Source organism: Oncorhynchus tshawytscha, unplaced genomic scaffold, assembly GCF_018296145.1.
Source record: "Oncorhynchus tshawytscha isolate Ot180627B unplaced genomic scaffold, Otsh_v2.0 Un_scaffold_3804_pilon_pilon, whole genome shotgun sequence".
Taxonomy (NCBI): Eukaryota; Metazoa; Chordata; class Actinopteri; order Salmoniformes; family Salmonidae; genus Oncorhynchus; species Oncorhynchus tshawytscha.
In genome coordinates, this window is record NW_024609450.1 from 41,501 (window position 1) to 47,500 (window position 6,000).

Sequence of the window (6,000 nt, forward strand, 5' to 3'; positions counted from 1 at the left end):
GCTGGTTCTATAGCTGACTCTATAGTTGGTTCTATAGCTGGTTCTATAGCTGGTTCTATAGCTGGTTCTATAGCTGATTCTATAGCTGGTTCTATATCTGGTTCCATAGATTGTCCTGAGTCAGAGCACCAACACCTGAGACAGAGACTACGACATGCCCCAGAGCACCAACACCTGAGACAGAGACTACGACATGCCCCAGAGCACCAACACCTGAGACAGAGACTATGACACGCCCCAGAGCACCAACACCTGAGATAGAGACAACGACATGCCCCAGAGCACCAACACCTGAGATAGAGACACCTGAGATAGAGACTACGACACGCCCCAGGGCACCAACACCTGAGATAGAGGCTGTGACACGCCCCAGAGCACCAACACCTGAGACAGAGACTACGACACGCCCCTGAGCACCAACACCTGAGACAGAGACAACGACATGCCCCAGAGCACCAACACCTGAGACAGAGACAACGACATGCCCCAGAGCACCTACACCTGAGACAGAGACAACGACATGCCCCAGAGCACCAACACCTGAGACAGAGACAACGACACGCCCCAGAGCACCAACACCTGAGACAGAGACAACGACATGCTCCAGAGCACCAACACCTGAGACAGAGACAACGACATGCCCCAGAGCACCAACACCTGAGACAGAGACTACGACATGCCCCAGAGCACCAACATCTGAGACAGAGACTACGACACGCCCCAGAGCACCAACACCTGAGATAGAGACACCTGAGATAGAGACTACGACACGCCCCAGAGCACCAACACCTGAGATAGAGGCTACGACATGCCCCAGAGCACCAACACCTGAGATAGAGACACCTGAGATAGAGACACCTGAGATAGAGACTACGACACGCCCCAGAGCACCAACACCTGAGATAGAGACTACGACACGCCGCAGAGCACCAACACCTGAGATAGAGACACCTGAGATAGAGACACCTGAGATAGAGACTACGACACGCCCCAGAGCACCAACACCTGAGATAGAGGCTACGACATGCCCCAGAGCACCAACACCTGAGACAGAGACTACGACATGCCCCAGAGCACCAACATCTGAGACAGAGACTACGACACGCCCCAGAGCACCAACACCTGAGACAGAGACTACGACACGCCCCAGAGCACCAACACCTGAGATAGAGCCAACGACATGCCCCAGAGCACCAACACCTGAGATAGAGACACTTGAGATAGAGACTACGACACGCCCCAGAGCACCAACACCTGAGATAGAGACTACGACATGCCCCAGAGCACCAACACCTGAGACAGAGACTACGACACGCCCCAGAGCACCAACACCTGAGATAGAGACTACGACACGCTGCAGAGCACCAACACCTGAGACAGAGACTACGACATGCCCCAGAGCACCAACACCTGAGACAGAGACTACGACATGCCCCAGAGCACCAACACCTGAGATAGAGACTATGACATGCCCCAGAGCACCAACACCTGAGACAGAGACTACGACATGCCCCAGAGCACCAACATCTGAGACAGAGACTACGACACGCCCCAGAGCACCAACACCTGAGATAGAGACAACGACATGCCCCAGAGCACCAACACCTGAGATAGAGACACTTGAGATAGAGACTACGACACGCCCCAGGGCACCAACACCTGAGATAGAGACACCTGAGATAGAGACTACGACACGCCCCAGAGCACCAACACCTGATATAGAGACTACGACACGCTGCAGAGCACCAACACCTGATATAGAGACAACGACACGCCCCAGAGCACCAACACCTGAGACAGAGACACCTGAGATAGAGACTACGACACGCCCCAGGGCACCAACACCTGAGATAGAGACACCTGAGATAGAGACTACGACACGCCCCAGAGCACCAACACCTGATATAGAGACTACGACACGCTGCAGAGCACCAACACCTGAGACAGAGACAACGACACGCCCCAGAGCACCAACACCTGAGACAGAGACTACGACATGCCCCAGAGCACCAACACCTGAGATAGAGACTACGACATGCCCCAGAGCACCAACACCTGAGATAGAGACTACGACATGCCCCAGAGGACCAACACCTGAGATAGAGACTACACACGCCCCAGAGCACCAACACCTGAGATAGAGGCTAAGACACGCCCCAGAGCACCAACACCTGAGATAGAGACACCTAAGATAGAGACTATGACACGCCCCAGAGCACCAACACCTGAGATAGAGGCTGTGACACGCCCCAGAGCACCAACACCTGAGACAGAGACTACGACACGCCCAAGAGCACCAATACCTGAGATAGAGACTACGACACGCCCCAGAGCACCAACACCTGAGACAGAGACTACGACACGCCCCAGAGCACCAACACCTGAGATAGAAACTACGACACACCGTAGAGCACCAACACCTGAGATAGAGACTACGACACATCCCAGAGCACCAACACCTGAGACAGAGACTATGACATGCCCCAGACCACCAACACCTGAGACAGAGTCTATGACACGCCACAGAGCACCAACACCTGAGACAGAGACTACGACACGCCCCAGAGCACCAACACCTGAGATAGAGACACCTGAGATAGAGACTACGACACACTGTAGAGCACCAACACCTGAGATAGAGACTACAACACGCCCCAGAGCACCAACACCTGAGATAGAGACTACGACACGCCACAGGGCACCAATACCTGAGATAGAGACTATGACACGCCCCAGAGCACCAACACCTGAGACAGAGACTACGACACGCCCAAGAGCACCAACACCTGAGATAGAGACTACTTCCCAAATGGCACCCTGCTCCCTATATAGCCTAGTGCACTACCAGGGCCCATAGGGCTCTGGTCAAAAGTAGTGCACTATATAGGGAAAAGGGTGTCATTTGGGATTCAGAACAAGAGTGCGACTACCAGGGCCCATAGGCAAGGAAGCAAATGGAACGCCTGAGGTGAAGAACAGAGAAACAGGAAGGAAATGGAACGCCTGAGGTGAAGAACAGAGAAACAGGAAGGAAATGGAACGCCTGAGGTGAAGAACAGAGAAACAGGAAGCAAATGGAACGCCTGAGGTGAAGAACAGAGAAACAGGAAGGAAATGGAATGCCTGAGGAGAAGAACAGAGAAACAGGAAGCAAATGGAACGCCTGAGGTGAAGAACAGAGAAACAGGAAGGAAATGGAACGCCTGAGGTGAAGAACAGAGAAACAGGAAGCAAATGGAACGCCTGAGGTGAAGAACAGAGAAACAGGAAGGAAATGGAACGCCTGAGGTGAAGAACAGAGAAACAGGAAGCAAATGGAACGCCTGAGGTGAAGAACAGAGAAACAGGAAGCAAATGGAACGCCTGAGGTGAAGAACAGAGAAACAGGAAGGAAATGGAACGCCTGAGGTGAAGAACAGAGAAACAGGAAGCAAATGGAACGCCTGAGGTGAAGAACAGAGAAACAGGAAGGAAATGGAATGCCTGAGGTGAAGAACAGAGAAACAGGAAGGAAATGGAATGCCTGAGGTGAAGAACAGAGAAACAGGAAGCAAATGGAACGCCTGAGGTGAAGAACAGAGAAACAGGAAGGAAATGGAATGCCTGAGGTGAAGAACAGAGAAACAGGAAGGAAATGGAATGCCTGAGGTGAAGAACAGAGAAACAGGAAGGAAATGGAACGCCTGAGGTGAAGAACAGAGAAACAGGAAGGAAATGGAACGCCTGAGGTGAAGAAAACGGAAGGATAACGGAAGCTTCACATGCTGATGGAGACGGGCTGTTTTCCACAGATGAACAACAGAATTTCAATATTTTAATATAAAATATTAATATCATGCTGAAGTTTCTCCTGGCAGACAGAGGACTGCCTCAGTCTCAGGTCAGTTTTAACAGAGCTCCAGGGGACTGTCTCTGTCTCAGGTCAGTTTTAACAGAGCTCCAGGGGACTGTCTCTGTCTCAGGTCAGTTTTAACAGAGCTCCAGGGGACTGTCTAACCTCTCTCTAATAATCTCTCTCTGATAATCTCTCTCTGATAACCTCTCTCTGATAACCTCTAATAACCTCTCTCTGATAACGTCTGATAATCTCTCTCTGATAATCTCTCTCTGATAACCTCTCTCTGATAACCTCTAATAACCTCTCTCTGATAACCTCTAATAACTTCTCTCTGATAATCTCTAATAACCTCTCTCTGATAACCTTTGATAACCTCTCTCTGATAACCTCTAATAATCTCTCTCTGATAATCTCTCTGATAATCTCTAATAACCTCTCTCTAATAATCTCTCTCTAATAATCTCTCTCTAATAATCTCACTCTGATAACCTCTAATAACCTCTCTCTGATAACTCTCTCGGATAACCTCCCTCGGATAACCTCTCTCTGATAACCTCTCTCTAATAACCTCTAATAACCTCTTTCTGATAAGCTCTCTCTGATAATCTCTGATAACCTCTCTCTGATAATCTCTCTCTAATAATCTCTCTCTAATAACCTCTCTCTGATAACCTCTCTCTGATAACCTTTAATATCTCTCTCTGATAACCTCTCTCTGATAACCTCTGATAACCTCTCTCTGATAACCTCTCTCTAATAATCTCTCTCCAATAATCTCTCTCTAATAACCTCTCTCTGATAACCTCTCTCTGATAATCTCTAATAACCTCTCACTGATAACCTCGCTCTGATAACCTTTAATATCTCTCTCTGATAACCTCTCTCTGATAACCTCTGATAACCTCTCTCTGATAACCTCTCTCTGATAACCTCTCTCTAATAATCTCTCTCCAATAATCTCTCTCTAATAACCTCTCTCTGATAACCTCTCTCTGATAACCTATAATAACCTCTCTCTGAAACCTCTCTCTAATAATCTCTCTCTAATAATCTCTCTCTGATAACCTCTCTCTGATAACCTCTCTCTGATAATCTCTAATAACCTCTCTCTGATAACCTCTCTCTAATAATCTCTCTCTAATAATTTCTCTCTAGTAACCTCTCTCTGATAACCTCTCTCTGATAATCTCTCTCTAATAACCTCTGATAATCTCTCTCTGATAACTTCTCTCTTATAACCTGTTGAAACCGAACAGTGGTTCTCTGAGATAGAGGTTACTCTTACGTTCATTTAAATGGTAGCACAGAGACATGACTCTTACGTTCATTTAAATAGTAGAACAGAGACACGACTCTTACGTTCATTTAAATAGTAGAACAGAGACACGACTCTTACGTTCATTTAAATAGTAGAACAGAGACATGACTCTTACGTTCATTTAAATGGTAGCACAGAGACATGACTCTTACGTTCATTTAAATGGTAGCACAGAGACATGACTCTTATGTTCATTTAAATGGTAGCACAGAGACATGACTCTTATGTTCATTTAAATGGTAGCACAGAGACAAATGGTAGCACAGAGACACGACTCTTATGTTCATTTAAATGGTAGCACAGAGACATGACTCTTACGTTCATTTAAATGGTAGCACAGAGACAGACATTTAAATGGTGACTCTTACGTTCATTTAAATGGTAGCACAGAGACATGACTCTTACGTTCATTTAAATGGTAGCACAGAGACATGACTCTTACGTTCATTTAAATGGTAGCACAGAGACATGACTCTTACGTTCATTTAAATGGTAGCACAGAGACATGACTCTTACGTTCATTTAAATGGTAGCACAGAGACATGACTCTTACGTTCATTTAAATGGTAGCACAGAGACATGACTCTTATGTTCATTTAAATGGTAGCACAGAGACATGATGTTCAAATGGTAGCACAGAGACATGACTCTTATGTTCATTTAAATGGTAGCACAGACAGACTCTTACGTTCATTTAAATGGTAGCACAGAGACATGACTCTTACGTTCATTTAAATGGTAGCACAGAGACATGACTCTTACGTTCATTTAAATGGTAGCACAGAGACATGACTCTTACGTTCATTTAAATGGTAGCACAGAGACATGACTCTTACGTTCATTT